Raw genomic sequence first — 18102 nt, forward strand, 5'->3', positions numbered from 1 at the left:
AGTGGAATCCCTTTTGGCTCAGGTACATGACAGAGTTGACATGAGGCACATGCAAAGCAATGTGCGTGCAGTTAATGGCACCCTGCACCATGGAGAAGCTTGCAATCTTCGCAAACCCTTGTGCTTGCTCCATCTGCTTCTGTCTGGCAAGAGGGAATCAGATGAAGTTATCTCTCTTTGCATAGAGAGCCTCAGTGACTTCCCTTATGCAGCAGTGTTCTGCAAATGAGAGATATTGCTTATATCGCCAGCAGCAGCTTGGAATGTGCCAAACACACAAAAGTTCATCGCCATGGTCACCTTCACAGCCACTGACAAAACGGTCCTTGCCCTGCTCTGAGGTGGAGTTGTGGCTGCAGCAGGAGGCAGATTCCAGTAATGACCTCTTTTGTGAAACACAGACGTCTCAAGCGTTGGTAGGAGAATTGCTCTCTAAACACCCTCTGCGGATATGACCTCCTGTTGTGAGCCCTTCTGCCCCTCCTCCTCCTCTTCCTCTTCCTTATTCTAGCAGCTTGTCCTGCTCTGCATGGCCTCTCTTGATTATCCCAGTCATGCTCCATGCCAAGAGGAAGGCCTACTAGTCCACCCATGTCTGGGAGTAACTGGTCTGTTCAGAAGTCTTTAAGTCAGCAAAAGCATACTTCACCACCCACCACACCACATTCTGTACACTATTGAAACTTTAACCATCTATAGAAAGCACACAAAACTCATAGAGTTGCAGCAACTGCCAGAAGAAATAAACCAGCAACTAACATTCGTAACAAAATAGACGAGTTGACGGTACAAATAACTACACATGGGTATGATCTGGTGGCCATTACAGAAACATGGCTGCGAGGTTACCATAACTGGGAACTAAACATCCAGGGGTATTTGACTATTAGGAAGGACAGACAGGAAGGAAAGTGAGGTGGGGTGGCTATGTTAATAAAGGATGGAATCACTGCAATAGTGAGAAATGATATTGGGTCAAAGGATCAGGATAGTGAAACAGTTTGGGTGGAGATAAGGGATAATAAGGGGAAAAAGTCACTAGTGATCGTAGTCTATAGGCCTCCTAACAGTTGCAACTCTATTGGTCGGAGTATAAATCAGGAAATAATTGGGGCTTGTAATAAGGGAACAGCTATAATCATGGGAGATTTTAACTTTCATATTGACTGGACAAATCAAATTGGGCAGGGCAGCCTTGAGGAAGAGTTCATAGAGTGCATTAGGGACGGGTTCCTTGAGCAGTATGTTACTGAACCAACCAGGGGGCAGGCAATCTTAGATCTGGTCCTGTGTAATGAGACAGGATTAATAAAAAATGTCCTAGTAAAGGATCCCCTTGGTATGAGTGACCATAACATGGTTGAATTCCAAATTCAGTTGGAGGGTGAGATAGTTGGATCTCAAACCAGCGTACTAAGCTTAAATAAAGGAGACTATGAAGGTATGAGAGCAGAGTTGACTAAAGTGGACTGGGAAAATAGATTAAGGTGTAAGACGGTACAGGAGCAGTGGTGTACATTCAAGGAGATATTTCACAACTTTCAAGAAAAATATATTCCACTGAGGAAAAAGGGGCATAAAAGAAAAGACAGCCATCCGTGGCTATGTACAGGAAACTTTGTGTTATCCGGAGGTTAAATGTCCGGCAAGCTCGAGCCACCGGCAAAAATCAGGAGCCGTTTCGTTAGGTTTTTTTTCTTTTCGTTGCTTTTTTCTCAACAGTCAAGCTCTGCAAGGTCTCGCTGAAGCTGTTGCTAAGCTACAGAGACGCTTGCAAGGTACGGCCGACTGTTTAGAAGCTGTTGGGTTTGTTGCCAGATACGGAGCTCAAAATCTCCGTATGTTTCAACATTAGTGCTGGTTTGTCCGGCAGTTTTGATGGGACGGCAACAGCTCGGTCCCGTCGGTGCCGGATAGCACAAAGTTTCCTGTAAAGTAATAAAGGATAGTATCCGACTGAAAACAAGGGCATATAAAGTAGCCAAATCTAGTGGGAGGATAGAAGATTGGGAAGCATTTAAAAGCCAGCAAAGAATAACTAAAAGATTAATTAAGAAAGGGAAGATAGATTATGAAAGTAAACTAGCAAAAATATAAAAACAGATAGCAAGAGTTTCTACAGTTATATAAAAAGAAAAAGGGTGGCTAAAGTGAATGTTGGTCCCTTAGAGGACGAGACCAGGAAATTAGTAGTGGGGAACATGGAGATGACAAATACGCTGAACAAATATTTTGTATCAGTCTTTACAGTAGAGGACACTAAAAATATCCCAACACTGGTCAAACAGGGGGCTATGGGGGGGAGGAGCTAAACACAATTAAAATCAGTAAGGAGATGGTGCTCGGTAAGATAATGGGACTTAAGGCGGATAAATCCCCTGGACCTGATGGCTTACATCCTAGGGTCTTGAGAGAAGTAGCGGTAGGGATTGCGGCTGCATTGGTGGTAATTTTCCAAAACTCCCTGGATTCAGGAAAGGTCCCAGCAGACTGGAAAACTGCTAATGTAACGCCCTTAGTTAAAAAGGGAGGTAGACAAATGGCTGGAATCTATAGGCCAGTTAGCCTAACATCTGTGGTTGGTAAAATGTTGGAGTCCATTATTAAGGAAGCAGTAACAGGACATTTGGATAAGCATAATTTAATCGGACAGAGTCAGCATGGTTTTAGGAAGGGGAAGTCATGTTTGACAAATTTGCTCGAATTCTTTGAGGATGTAACAAACAGGGTGGATAAAGGGGAACCAGTGGATGTGGTGTATTTGGACTTCCAAAAGGCATTTGACAAGGTGCCACACAAAAGATTACTGCAAGATAAAAAATCATGGGATTGGGGGTAATATACTGGCATGGGTGGAAGATTGGCTATCTAACAGAAAACAGAGAGTTGGGATAAATGGTTCATTCTCGGGTTGGCAATCAGTAACTAGTGGTGTTCCGCAGGGGTCAGTGCTGGGACCCCAACTCTTTACAAACTATATTAACAATTTGGAGGAGGGGACCAAGTGCAACGTATCCAAGTTTGCCAACGATACAAAGATGGGAGGGAATGCAGTGAGTGAGGAGGACATAAATAACCTGCAAAAGGATATAGACAGGCTAAGTGAGTGGGTGGAAATTTGGCAGATGGAATATAATGTTGGAAAGTGTGAGGTTATGCACTTTGGCAGAAAAAATCAAAGAGCAAGTTATTATCTAAATGGAAAGAAACTGCAAAGTGCTACAAAGGGATCTGGGGGTCCTGGTGCATGAAACACAGAAGGTTAGTATGCAGGTACAGCAGGTGATCAGGAAGGCCAATGGAATCTTGGCTTTTATTGCAAGGGGGATGGAGTATAAAAGCAGGGAAGTCTTGCTTCAGTTATACAGGGTACTGGTGAGGCCACACCTGGAATACTGCGTACAGTTTTGGTTTCCATATTTAAGAAAAGATATACTTGCTCTCGAGGCAGTTCAGAGAAGGTTCACTCGGTTGATTCCGGAGATGAGGGGGTTGACTTATGAGGAAAGGTTGAGTAGGTTGGGCCTCTACTCATTGGAATTCAGAAGAATGAGAGGCGATCTTATCGAAACAAATAAGATTGTGAGGGGGCTTGATCGGGTGGATGCGGGGAGGATGTTTCCACTGATGGGTGAGACTAGAACTAGGGGGCATAATCTTAGAATAAGGGGCTGCCGTTTCAAAACTGAGATGAGGAGAAACTTCTTCACTCAGAGGGTAGTAAATCTATGGAATTTGCTACCTCAGAGAGCTGTGGAAGCTGCGACATTAAATAAATTTAAAACGGAGATAGACAGTTTCCTAGCTGATAAAGGAATTAAGGGTTATGGGGAGCGGGCAGGGATGTGGACGTGAGTCTAGGTTCGGATCAGCCATGATCCTATTGAATGGCGGAGCAGGCCCGAGGGTCCGTATGGCCTACTCCTGCTCCTACTTCTTATGTTATTAACCTGTAAGTAGTTGATGACCCCTTTAAGTAGCACTGGTGGGGTGGCGGGTGGGGGGATGGTCCTTCATGCTGCTTAACGGTGTGTTCAGCTGTGTGAGGTTGAGAGAGGGTGTAGGCTGGAGTGTGGAGGTCCAAAATAGCAGCGATGGCATCAAATCAGCATTGCACACTTATTAACGTCATGATCTGCCTGCTCGGCGGACGTTAGGTGTGCATTTGCTACTCCCTTTACTAATATGGCGTCCGGCGCACTTCATGTCAGAAGTGAACCAAAAAGTGGTCGCTGCTGAGCCCAATTTCGCCCCCATAAGTGTCATAGCGAGCAGTGTTCATACTTAAGTTATTCTGTCAGTCTCATAAATTACGTGCTTATGGTACTTCTTGAGGGTATTCCTGGTATTTAATGTAACCTTCAGAGTTCTTCACATCCAGCAGAGAGAGTAGACTTTCAGCTCATCAATTTGGCCTAGATTTAAAGCCAGAGACAGGAGTAAAAGAATCACACTCCAGCTGTTTGCAGAACCCAGACTTCTTTCAAAATAGAATTCTCAGTATAAACTTAAAATTTCTTTTTAATTTTAATCTCACCTTCTTACCTCTGTTTAAGAAATCTACTTTCATTTTTGATTTCCTTAATCATCTTCATTTCACTTCTTGCAATTTTTTAGAAAGAATTTTTACTGCTTTGTAGCATTGAATTATACAGCACAGAAGGAAGCCATTCGGCCTCTCTTTCCTCCTTTAAGACGTTCCTTTAAACCCTTCTCTTTGAACAAGCTTTTGTCATCTGTCCTAATTTCCCCTCATGTGGCTCGGTGTCAAATTTTGTTTGATAATGCTCCTGTGAAGCACCTTGGGGCGTTTTATTACGTTAAAGGCGCTATTAGTTGTTTGCGCTGGCTCTCTGAAGGAGCTAAATGTTTAATCACACTTGGCCACCCTTTCACCATATTCTTCAATTATTCTCTTCTCTGTCTTGGAACCTTGGGTTGTCAGCCTGGGATAGTTTGTTACTCTGTTGTTTCCTAGTTCAGATTTATATATTTTTTAAACTAAGAGCAGTTTACTTATTTGGGTGTATGTCTTCAGTAAAGCACCCCTATATTAAAAAAAGTTAACCTAAAAAGGATGTTCCTATTTACCTTAAATGTTATTTAGTTCTTGCTCCGTTCCAGTATTTGAAAATTACTTTCAGCATTTAACTTTGGGTCTTGTGCAAATGTGTTTCTGGGATAGTGCTAAATGGCACCAAACCAATTGCCAATGCATGCCACACCCAGCTGTACAAATGGTTTGATACATACTGTATTACATAGAAACATAGAAGATAGGAGCAGGAGTAGGCCATTCGGCCCCTCGAGCCTGCTCTGCCATTCAATGAGATCATGGCTGATCATCCAAATTCAGTACCCTGTCCCTGCCTTCTCCCCATATCCCTTGATCCCTTTAGCCTTAAGAAATATATCTAACTCCTTCTTGAATATATTTAATGAATTGGCCTCAACTGCCTTTTGTGGTAGAGAATTCCACAGGTTCACCACTCTCTGGGTGAAGAAATTCCTCCTCATCTCTGTCCTAAATGGCTTACCCCTTATCTTTAGACTGTGACCCCTGGTTCTGGACTCCCCGACCATCGGGAACATCCTTCCAGCATCTAGTCTGTCTAGTCCTGTTAGAATTTTATAAGTTTCAATGAGATCCCCTCTCATTCTTCTAAACTCCAGTGAATATAAGCCCAATCGATCCAATCTCTCCTCATACGTCATTCCTGCCATCCGTATCAGTCTGGTGAACCTTCGCTGCACTCCCTCCATGGCAAGAACATCCTTCCTCAGATAAGGTGACCAAAATTGCACACAATACTCAAGGTGTGGTCTCACCAAGGCCCTGTACAACTGCAGCAAGACATCTTTGCTCCTGTACTCGAATCCTCTTGCTATGAAGGCCAACATACCATTTGCCTTCTTAACTGCCTGCTGCACCTGCATGCTTACCTTCAGTGACTGGTGCACAAGGACGCCCAGGTCTCGTTGCACTTCCCTTTCTCCCAATCTATTGCCATTCAGATAATAACCTGCCTTCCTGTTTTTGCCACCAAAGTCGATAACCTCGCATTTATCCACATTATATTGCATCTGCCATGCTTCTGCCCAATCACCCAACCTGTCCAAATCATCCTGGAGTTTCTCAGCATCCTCCTCACAGCACACATGCCCACCCAGCTTTGTGTCGTCTGCAAACCTGGAGATATTACATCTAGTTCCCTTGTCTAGATCATTTATATATATTGTGAATAGCTGGGGTCCTAGCACTGATCCCTGTGGTACCCCACTAGTCACTGCCTGCCACTCGTTTATTCCAACTCTTTGCTTTCTGTCTGCCAACCAGTTCTCTATCCAAGTCCGTACCTTACCCCCAATCCCATGTGCTTTAACTTTACACATTAATCTCTTATGCGGGACCTTATCAAAACCCTTCTGAAAGTCCAAATACACCACATCCACTGGTTCTCCCTTATCTATTCTACCAGTTACATCCTCAAAAAATTCCAGTAGATTAGTCAAACACGATTTATCTTTTGTAAATCCAGGTTGACTTTGTCCGATCCTGTCACTGTTTTCCAAGTGCTCTACTATTACATCTTTTATAATGGACTCTAGCATTTTCCCCACTACCGATGTCAGGCTTACTGGTCTATAATTCCCTGTTTTCTCTCCACCACCCTTGTTGAATAGTGGGGTTACATGAGCTACCCTCCAATCCATGGGAACTGTTCCAGAGTCTATAGAATTTTTCCTGAACATGCCAAAGTGTTTGAGACAATAGAACAAATGTGAAACATTTTGGATATTAAAACAAAACAGTTTATATTAAACATGTGTGTTTGGTATTGCAACCAAAATGCATTACTGCAACTTTTTAGAAAAGATAGGAAAGCATTAAAATATGGACTGCCGGTTTATTCTGTTGGACACGATGAAGTTGCTTTCAATGATAGTCTAACTTAATTTAACTTACTACCTTACATGGCAGATGAAAGGTAACGATGAATATTTTCTTTAGTTTGGCTCATCATTTCAATGATAAAGCATTGCCAGACATAGTGCTCCTGGAAGGGTAAAGCGTGGGGGGTTTCTTTTTTTCGCTGTATTCTGTGTATAGACTGTCATTGCCTTTCTGTACTAATGTGTGGAAATGCCTTATTCTCCCAATTTAAATTACCATTTCAGGACTTGCTCTGTATTGAAGCTTTAGACCACATTCATTTATGGTTAAGACATGGATCCAAGGTAGTTTGCATTACATTATTAGTAATTGACACAATAGGTAAATATAACCATGTATCTATATAAATAATATAACCATGTATCTAGCCAGGCCCAAAGATCTGAAGTGTCCCTGAAATAAAATAAAGGCCACACATTTTTTAGCCTTCCCTGTCTTGCTGCCTGGTCTCCTCAGATTCTGTGATCTGACTCAAGTCCAGGCACAAGGCCAACCTTCAGCTTCTTTGGGCACCACTGTGTCTGGGTACTGTTCCAGCACAATGACAGGAGAGTGAGATGGGTGGGCCTTTATTTGGCTTCATTGCTCAGCATTCTATCTGCTTATAAATTAAAAACAGAAAATGTTGGAAATACTCAGCTGGTCAGGCAGCATCTGTGGAGAGAGAAACAGAGTTAATGGGGGTGATTTTCATTCAGAAGTCGGGAAGGAGGCGGGACTACAACTTTCGGGGTTGTAGTTCCGCCTCCATCGAGATGCGGCCAATCCACACGATTTTAACTTGATTAACCTTGTTGAGCCCGCCCAGCGGGCTCAGCAGGCCAATTAAGAGCCACCCGGCAACAGGTGATGTCACAGACTGAAATTTCATCTGTCAAGACGTTTTGAAGATGAAATATCAGTGCTTCACAGCTGTTTGAAGCTGTCAAACACTGACAGTCTTCTAACATGCATGAGTCCTTCTCCACAGACTCAGTTAGAAATCTCTCCTGCACAGAAAGCTGCAGGCTGTCACGTTTGACAGATCGCAGCCATTCTGCTTTCTGTGCCAGTGAGATGAGGGACTCCCTGAACCTAAAGGAAGAAAGGCTGAAAAGGTAAGAAAATGTATGTAAAACTTATTTAATCACTTTAGACACACCAAGCACACTTACCTTTGCACTCATGCACACATCACTCACCTGAACACCGACATCTCGACCCCTCCAAGCCCTTCAACCCGATGGCCCGACTCCTCCAACTTGGCATGGTTTGGAGCCGTCGGGATTCCCACAGTTCAAGCTTAAAAATAGGGATTAGGCTAAAAACTGCCTGTTAACTACCTGTTAACAGGCAGTTAATTGGCACTAATCACTTCCCGCCTCGGGTAGGCGGGTCCCAGTGTGGGGCGGGTACCCGCCTCCTTTGAAACCGACATGGAGGCGGGTTGGGGGCGGGATGGGGTCGGGACCCCCGATTTCGGGAATTTAACACCCGTACGTCTCCAATCCCGACTCCACGGCTCAATGAAAATCGAGGCCAATGTTTCAGGTCGATGACCTTTCAATCTGCTTTGATGATTACTAGTGCTCTGTGGTTGGACATCTACTAAAACTCATCAATTGATTTCAACTTTATGCTTTATTGCCACCATTCATGCAGTACATGTGTTGTCCATTTTCCCCTCCAAATGCAGTAATTACATTAAATCGCATCTGCCATTCTTCCATCCACTTAAATATTTTTTATAATTCCTCAACTGCCTCCTGAAGTTCAACTGCCAACAGTGTCAGCTGTGGCTCAGTGGGTAGCACTCTCTAGAAGGGAGGGGCTAGGAGTGAGCAGGTGTTACTGGTTGCCTGATTGCTGCAGGGAGTTGAAGTGAGTTTGTAAAAAGTTGGTGTTTTTTTTCAGGTTTTAGGGCCTTTTTGGCCCATAAGCAACAGCCAGATGGCTGCTGAGGGGTCCAGAGTGCCAGGCCTCTCAGAGGACAGTGTTCCCAAGATGAATTTAATTAGGGGAGAAACTGTGGTTGGAAGGGAAAGAAAAAGGCCCAAAGATTTGGGCCGGGACCCCAGGAGGTTTGGAAAAGAAAACACAGTGGTGGTTCAGTGTGAGGATAAGGAGATACGAGCTTGGGATATTATCCAAGTGGTACTCGAGGACCGTGGCAAGGGAAGATGCTTTGCCTGCCGACCAAAGCCGAATGTTGGATTCGAGGTGACGGTCAGTGGCCGAGAGGAGGTGGAAAGACTTTTACTCAGTTTGAAAGTTCGCAAAAAGTTCTTGGAGGTATCTCTGCTATATTCGGAAGAGGTGGTGGTCTCATTCTTAAACTTGCCAGTTTATATTGAGGACAATGTGCTAATCAAAAAGTTGGAGTCGTGGAACATTAAAATTTGCTCAGCAATAAAGAGGAGATGCTATCCAGGAACACTGGTAGCAGATGGAACCCGTTACGTAAAGGTGCGATTCCCAGAGGGGGTGAAGTCATTACCGTACAGCATAAAATTCAAGACAATGGAAGGAGTGCAGTACTTCTGAGTACTGCATGATAACCAAGTGAAGGTTTGTTATTATTGTCTTGGACACGACCATCTTGTAAGAAAATGTCCAGACTTGTACTGTTATAATTGCGGCGAGTCTGGACACATTGCTCGGAGCTGCAAGGCGGAGAGCTGTGGGGCGTGTCACGAAGACCCGACCCGCTGTGAGTGTGAGGCAGAGGGAAGCTCTGTGAGTGATGAGGAGATGTGAGAAGGAGCAGGGGGTGTGAGTGGAACGGCCGGAGGAGCGGAGCAGTCAGAGGGCACAGCTGGTAAATTGAAGGAGAAAAGAGCACAGGAAGAGGCAGAAAATTGCAGAGCAGAGAACAGGATGGAGATGGTGGAAAACATACCAAGTACAGTGGAAAAGAACAAAGACAGCAAAGGGCAGCAAGGGTCGAGTGCAGACTCGAGCCTTAATACAGTTCAGCTCTCCCTAAAGAATCTGGTGTCAGCGGGGAGAGAGGAGGCGGGAGCGGGGTGCATGGTAAATGTAAGTACTCCAAAGAAAGACGGGGAGTCAGACATCTCGGTGAGCAGGAGGGGGCAAGACAAGGAGAGGGTGCAAGAGGCAGGAGCCTTAAAGGGGCAGCAGGATGGGAGCGGCGAGTCAAAGATGCCACGAGGGAGCAATATAGGTGCGCCATTGTCCCAGAGAGAGAAGGATCAGGGAGCAAGGGTCAGAGGTGGAGATGAGGACGAAGGGAGCGACACTGTTGGAGAAACCGCGATAGCAGGAAGACTCTCTATGGGAGATGAGGGGCAGGATTTTCATTGGGCCATGGAGGCGGGATTGGAGGCATGTGGGGGGTTAAAATCCCGAAATCGGGGTGCACAAACCCATCCCGCCCCCAACCCGCCTCCATGCCAGTTTCAAAGGAGGTGGGTACCCGACCCGCACTGGGACCCGCCTCCCCGAGGTGGGAAGGGGATTAGTGCCAGTTTTTAGCCTAATCCCTATTTTCATTCTTGAAGAGTGGGATTCCCGACGGCTCCAAACCACGCCAAGTTAGCAAGGCGGGCTGTCGGGCTGAAGGGCTTGGAGGGGTCAGGATGTCCGGTGTTCAGGTGAGTGATGGGTGCATGAGTGCATAGATAAGCGTGTTTGGTGTGTTTAAAGTGTTTAAAGAAGTTTTACTTACCTTTACAGCCTTCCTTCCTTCAGGTCTCGGGAGTCCCTCATCTCACCGGCACAGAAAGCAGAATGGCCGCGATCTGTCAAAATTTGCAGCATTCAGCTTTCTGTTCCGGAGAGATCTCTAAATCATCCTGAGAGGAAGGAATTAACTTGGAGCACAGATTGTCAGTGTTTGACAGCTTCAAACAGCTGTTAAACACTGATATTTCATCTGTCAAAAGGTCTTGACAGATGAAATATCAATCTGTGATGTCACCTGTTGCCGGGTGGCCCTTAATTGGCCTGCTGAGCCCACTGGGCGGGCTCAACAAGGTCAATCAAGTCAAAATCGTGTGGGTTGGCTAGAACTCGATGGAGGTGGGACTACAACCACGAAAGTTGTAGTCCTGCCTCCTACCCGCCTCCTCAATGAAAATCCAGCTCGATGAATCTGACGAGGAGCAGGATTATGTATCTGACGGGGAGCAGGCACAGAGGGTTACAGAAGAGCTTGAGAGTGAGGAATTAGAGGGGGACAGAGACATGGAAGTGGGGTGTGGGGTGGCATCATGTGGAAAGGGAAAGGTTAGTGAGGGGTAGAAGGAGGAAGAAAGGGCAGCTCCTTGGCCCAAACTTAATGCAAGGAAGAGGCTGAAACAGCAGGGAAGATTCAAACAGGAGGTGAAAAAGAGTCGGAGGCTGCTGGAAAAAGCAACAGCTGGCCGAAAAGTTGGGAAGAAGCATGAGAGGAGGGAAGGGCCAGAGATTAAATGATGGGGAGAATATCAGGCATACTTCCCTTCTTTGGAGCCATGATTACATTGGTCTCGATTAATGTGAACGGACTGAGGGGTGAGAAGAAATTGCAGCAGTTATTGCGGGGTTTTAAAGGCACGGACTTGTTGTGTCTGCAAGAAACCTTTTGGGATGAGGATATTCTAGAAAGAGTTCAGAAGGTTTGGAAGGGAGGGGTGTTTGCAAGTTATGCAAACAATAACCATAGAGGGGTGGCTGTTTTGGTGAGTCCGTCCATAAAAGAGAACATTGCCTTGATGGACAAGAACACTGAGGGGAGATTTTTACGGCTAAGGGTAAAAATGGTGGAATTTAATTGCGATCTCTTTAATATCTATGCACCGTACGACCATTGCAAGCGTCGCGAGTTTTTTCGGGGGTTATTCACTGAAGTGGCAGAGGTGGAAAATCCTTGTATAGTGGGGGATTTTTTATCTCGGATGGACATTTTAGCCCAGATGACCTTTAAGGATGATAACCCCAGAGGGATGATTGTAAAAATGATGGCAAATTTAAATTTGACAGTCTTATGGAGGGCCGGAACCCCATAAAAAAGGAGTTCTCCAGAACAGGTTGGGTGGGTGATGTTTTAAAACAGAGCCGAATAGATTTTGTGTTAATGCGGGAAGGGTTAAGTTCTGAGGTGATAGAGATTTATTATAAAAAAGTATTTTTTAGTGACCACTCGGCTTTGGTTCTTAGAATTAGGAACAGCAGAGTTAAGATCGGTTCAGGGCTGTGGATTTTAAACAATCAATACCTGAAAGAAATTGCTTATAAAGAAGGGATTTTAAATATAATAAAGAATGCTCGGAAGGAACCTTTGTTCTTGAAAGAAAGAAGAGTTTGGTGGGACAATTTCAAATGTGAGGTAAAAGTTTTTTCGGTACGTTATGGGAAAAAGAGAACGGCAGCTAACCGGCGTCGAGAAGAGAATATAAACAAAAGGTTTACGGATGTCTGTAAAGCAATTGACGGAGGGGATAAGGGAGCTGAGACTAAGTTCCGGGTGCGAAAGGAAGAGTGGAATTATTGCAAGCTGAAAAATGCAAGGGGGCCATTCTCCGTGCAAAGGCTAGAGATGCATTGGCGGGCGAAAGATGCACTAGATATTTTCTAGAGCAAGAGAAGCTGCGACAGAGATTTGAATTGGAGAATTGAAGGTTGGGGAGAAGATCATTCATGAAAGTGGGGAGATTTTAGAGGCGGCTAGCAGCTTTTATCAAGAGCTATATACAAAAGAAGACATTTCCAATTTGGCGATGGAGAAGGTTAGTGCTTTTATTGAAGAGGGTTTAAAGGAGGATGAGAGAAGCATGTGTGACAAAGAAGTAGGATTAGCAGAAATAAAAGTAGCAATAAGTGGAATGAAGGCGGGGGGGGGGGCGGGGAAAGCCCAGGGTCTGATGGACTAAGTGCAGAATTTTATAAAGACTTTTTTGAGATTTTAAGTCCATTGCTCTTAGGAGTTTTTAAGGAAATTAAAATTGAGGGAAGCCTGGTCCCATCTATGAGGAGAGGTGTCATAAGCTTAGCTTATATAAAAATAAAGGCGATAGAAGGGATCTGAAGAATTGGAGGCCCACATTATTAAATGTGGATTATAAGATCTTGGCGAGGGTTATGGCAAATCGTATGAAGGAGGTGTTGCTGCAGATAGATTTGCCCTCTCAGCCCTTTGGAGTCATAGGCCGGGACATCGCAGACTCTGTGGTCTCAATCCGAGATGCGATAGAGCTCATGGAAGAGAGTGGGAGGGAGGCTTATGTATTAAAGCTAGATCAAGAGAAAGCCTTTGATAGGGTCTCTCATGAGTTTTTATTGAAGGTTTTGGACGCATTTGGTTTCGGGGAAAATTTCATTGAGTGGATAAGGATTTTTTATTTAAACATATTTAACTGTGTTAAATGTAATGGTTTTTTATCCAAGTATTTTCCGATACAGAGATCAGTGCGACAGGATTGTCCCCTGTCCCCATTGTTGTACACATTGGTAGCAGAGCCATTAGGTTACATGATGCAAAAGAAACAAGGTGTAGTTGGGATTGTGGTTTCCAGTTCTGGGCTGGTGTCAGTGATACACCAATATGCAGATGACACAACCTTAACATTGAGAAATGGGGAGTCAGTGAGGAAAGCTATGGATGTAGTGGAGGAATATTGTAGAGCTTCAGGAGCCAGAATGAATTATAGTAAGTCCCAATGCCTGGTTGCAGGAAGGGGTAGGGGGGAATGGTTGGAGGAAAGTCCCTTTAAGGTGGTGGAGGTTTTGGAAGTTCTGGGGGTGCACATGGGGTACAAGAAAGACAGGGATGAAGTGGATCAATTAAATTGGGAACCGAAGGTTATGAAAATTAAAAAGATTTTGTGAAGATGGGAAAGAAGGTGGTTGAAAGTGCAAGGAAGAGGGACAGTGGTGTCCGCTTTCCTGCTATCTAAACTATGGTACTTATTGACGGTGGAGGATACTCCTGAGTGGGCGGAAAAGTCCATCCGAGAGGCTTGTGTGAGGTTTTTATGGGAAGGGATACCAGCCTTGGTGGCTTACAATACCATTATTGGACGGAGAAATCAGGGAGGACTCCATTTCCCAGATATTTATTTGAAGAAAAAATCCTTTAGGCCTAGAAATTCAGTTGGTTGCGCCAGCAGTTAGCGCCTTAAGAGATGTGAATTTCGGGCGCTATGCGTGTAGCGCCCGGGCGCAGCGCAGTTTGCGCCTCGCCCCAAATTAAGTGGACCCTTAGCGCCGGCGTAAAGTTTAGCGCCCGCCCGGCTGCGCGCGCAGAAAATGACGTCACATCCTCGTGCAACGCCCTTTGCGCGCCCCGATTCCAAACTTCAGTCGGACCGCCCCATTGTGCGGCTGGCGGCCAGAGCGTTTGTAAAATGGAACGCAACACAGCCGACGCGGGCCCCGGGGAGCGCAAATTAAAGGGCACGTGCCCTGCAGTATAAAGGGCAGCCATTTTGCAGCAAACACTCTTGTGCAACGGATTTCTGGACACACAACAAGGAGGAGAGCTAACTGGTTTCGTGCAGCAATAGCTCAGGTATTTTTGGACTCAGGCCAAAGCGCTGCAAGTGCCCTGTTGGAAATTTGACTGTTTGCCAGCATTTGATGGGGGCTGCATGGGGTGCCAACGCGGAGTTTCAGCGCCATGTGCGTAGGGCTCGCAGACGCGGGGTCAGAGGGGCAGCCCTGGCTAGAGGCAGAGGGGGCAACAGGCGTCGGCAACATAGGCCTTACCCAGTCAGGGTATACCGCCAGCAGCGCTCCTACCTCACAATGAGTGGCGCGCGATGTGTAAGAAGGCTGAGATTCCGAAAGGAGGTGGTTGCAGAGATCTGCCACCTGCTTCGCAGAGATCTGCGTCCAAAGCTCAGGTGCAGGACGTCTCTGTCGGTGGAAGTGAAGGTGATGGTGGCATTGAACTTCTATGCCACCGGCTCCTTCCAATCCGCTGTTGGGGACATAGCGAACATATCCCAGTTCGGCGTGCATCGCTGCATCCGCCAGGTGACCGATGCCCTTTTCAGAAGGAGACGCCAATTCATCTCCTTCCCCATGGCCCTGGAGAGCCAGCATCAGCGTGCAGTGAGATTTGCTAGACTCGCGGCCTTCCCCTTGGTGCAGGGCGCCATTGACTGTACGCATGTGGCTTTGCGGGCACCTCTGGAGCATGGCGAGCAGTATCGCAACCGGAAGGGCTACCATTCTCTCAATGTGCAGCTGGTGTGTGACCACAAGCAGCGCATCCTGGCTGTCAATGCCTGCTTTCCAGGCAGCTGCCACGATGCCTTTATCCTGCGGCAGAGTACTGTGCATGACATGTTTGAGGCACAGCCTCCCCCAAGAGGATGGCTACTCGGGGACAAAGGCTATCCTTTGTGTACCTGGCTCATGACCCCGCTCCGCGCGCCCAGGACCGCTGCTGAAGAGGCATACAACGAGAGCCATCAAAGGAGCAGAAACATCATCGAGCAAACTATTGGGGTCCTCAAGCAGCGGTTCCGCTGCCTTGATCGTTCCGGCGGATCTCTGCAGTATTCGCCGCAACGGGTCTCCCAATTTGTCGTAGTTTGCTGCATGCTACACAACCTGGCTCTCCGCAGGATTCAGGCACTGCCACCTGACGTTGGACCACCACCTCAGGAGGAGGAGCAGGAGGAGCAGGAGGAGGAGGAGGAGGAGTACGTTCCCAGGAGGGAGCGACAAGGTCCAAGGGCCGTCCGTCGCCAGCTTATTGAACGTAACTTCTAAGCCCCCTGTCAGGGAATGCCTTGTGGCCATGAAGCAAGATGAATGCAGCCGCTCCGCAAGCCCTCAGCCGGCGAAGGCAACAAAGACTAACAAGAACAACCATGGACACTGTCTGAATAAAGATAAATTTATATTTGACAAAAATGAAACCCCTTCCCACATGAATCCCAAAAACAATCAACGGCCCCCACAAAAAGTGCAACAAACGACTCACTCCCACAACCTGGGGAGGAGTAACTCCACATTTGAACAAACCAGGCCTCAACCTCGGCCTTAACGCAAAAAACATACCCATAAACAAAACAACCATGGGCAAAATAAAGATGTCCACCGCCATATAAAATGAAAGCTGGCCACACCCTCTACTTAGTGGGCCGCGAGGGCGAGACCTTGTCCAGCCTTTTGGCGCCCCTGCCCGGCCTGCTGCTCCTCCGCACGCTCTGCCCAGTGGCTGCTGCGAGGCTGGGGGAAGGCACCTGAAGGTCAGATGTCCTTCCGCCAGATGGCCTTGGGAGGCGGCCTACACGGGCTTTGGGCCTCGAGGGGCCGGCTATTGATTGGCGCACATGTGCATGCCCACCATCAGCTCCAGCCGCTTGCCGTTGACGCTCCACTGGGGGAGTGGCGGTGACGGATGGCGCAATGTGGGCAAGCTGGCGTATTGGAGGCGCTGGCTGGTGATGTCGCACGCTGGCACTCGCCTGGGCACGCACTGCACGATCCGCACCAATCAGCCGAAGGGCGGATCGCTGTGCTGCTGCAGCGCGGCGGGTGTCCTGGCGATGCCTGGCTGAGGCAGCGCGTGTGGCAGCAGTGAGTGCCCCTGTTGCCCTGGTCTGCGCCCGCATCACATCCGCCACTGACTTGACGGCATCAGCCAGCGACTCCATCGCCGGAGGCATCCGTTCCACTACCTCCATCATCATCCGGCCACTCTCGGCATTTGATGCCCCAAACTCCCGCACACTGGTCGCCAGCGACTCGATGGCCTCAGGCATCCGTCCCACCACCTGCATGAGCTCTGTGTGGCGGCGGTCCGAATCCTCGGCCATTTGGTCCAGCTGGCGCACCTCCTCTGAGGTGAAGGTGGCCGGACTGGAGGCGGGACTCTCCCGCTGGGGAGCAGGAATCCGAGCTAGGCGACCCTTGGCACGTTGCTGGCGCCGAATGTCCGCAGCAACTGCACTCCACTCCGATCCTTCCCCCCTCTGGGGGGAAGGCCGCGGCCCACCCGCAGCCCTCCTGGGTGGCTGGGCGCCACTGGTCCCAGCAGCTGCACTCCCCTCTGAAAGTTGCTCCAGGCTCTCGTCCAGGGAAGACGTGTCCAACACTTCGCCCTCTGCTGCGGGACCTGAGTCCTCCCCTGATGGTCCAGGTTGCTCTTCCTCCTCCTCCTCCTCCTCCTCCTCCTCCTCCTGTTCAGAGGGGCTGTCACTGGCAGCTTCAGGGAGCTCTTCATCACCAGCTGAAAGCAGGAAGGCACAAGAGTAGCTTCAGAGTGAGGAGAGGGCGTCAGCGAGGGAGTCATGACTGGTGGCATTCAGCGCATTGGTGGCACAGTGGCAAAGGAGGTAGCTCGGATGCGCAAGTGCGACGAGAGAGGGCCAAAAGGCGAGGTCCTTACCATTGTCGGGCAGCGGAGGGTCGGCTTCTCCGCACGCTCTGGGCACAATCACGCGGCCTCCCATGAGGCCACTCATGCGCTCCTCCAGGGGAGTGAGCTTCTGGAACTTGGCGCGGCCTCCCCGGTGATGTCGCGGCGCTTGCGATTATTCGCAAGTTTAGCCTGCAAGAGAAAGGACGGGCTCTAAGTACGGTGTGTAGCCGTACGTAGTGTGCACTGCCTCCCATGGTGGAATAGCTTGGCCAGAGTGTAGCCCTGATCTAGTGTGCACTGCCTCTCATGGTGGAATAGCTTGGCCAGTGTGTAAAGTGCAGAATGTGCAATTGATGCTCATGACTGTCCCAAAGCTGCTGGCTGAGGGCTGCCCATTAGGCCTTTCAGGTCCCTTTGCCCATCATGTCAGGTGTACATGCAAGAATGAGGAGGAGAGTGGAAAGGGTACTCACCCTGACAATCCTGGTCAGGTCATTGTATTTCTTCCGACATTGCACCTTGTCCCTGGGGGCATCGCCGTAGGACGACACCCTGGTGGCGATCTCCCTCCAGGCTTTGGTGTAGACGCGGTGGGTGGGATTCCTGCCATTGTCTGCGAACAAGATCCTGCGCCTCTTCTCCAATGCTGTCAGCATGATATCCAGATCACGCTCTGAGAAGCGCAGGGCACGCTCACGGGCCTTATCATGCGTTGCCATGGCTCCTTGGCCTCAGCAGCAGAGTTGAGGCCTAGTTTGAAAGCTGCAGTGTGCAGGGCGTGGCAGCAGACCAAATCGTCCCTTCCCCCTTTAAGAGCTGGCCGGCGCCACGGGGTCTGCTGTCAATCAAA

The sequence above is a fragment of the Somniosus microcephalus genome, chromosome 3 (assembly GCF_052327205.1).
Source record: "Somniosus microcephalus isolate GS21.2 chromosome 3, FLI_Smic_1.0, whole genome shotgun sequence".
NCBI lineage: Eukaryota > Metazoa > Chordata > Chondrichthyes > Squaliformes > Somniosidae > Somniosus > Somniosus microcephalus.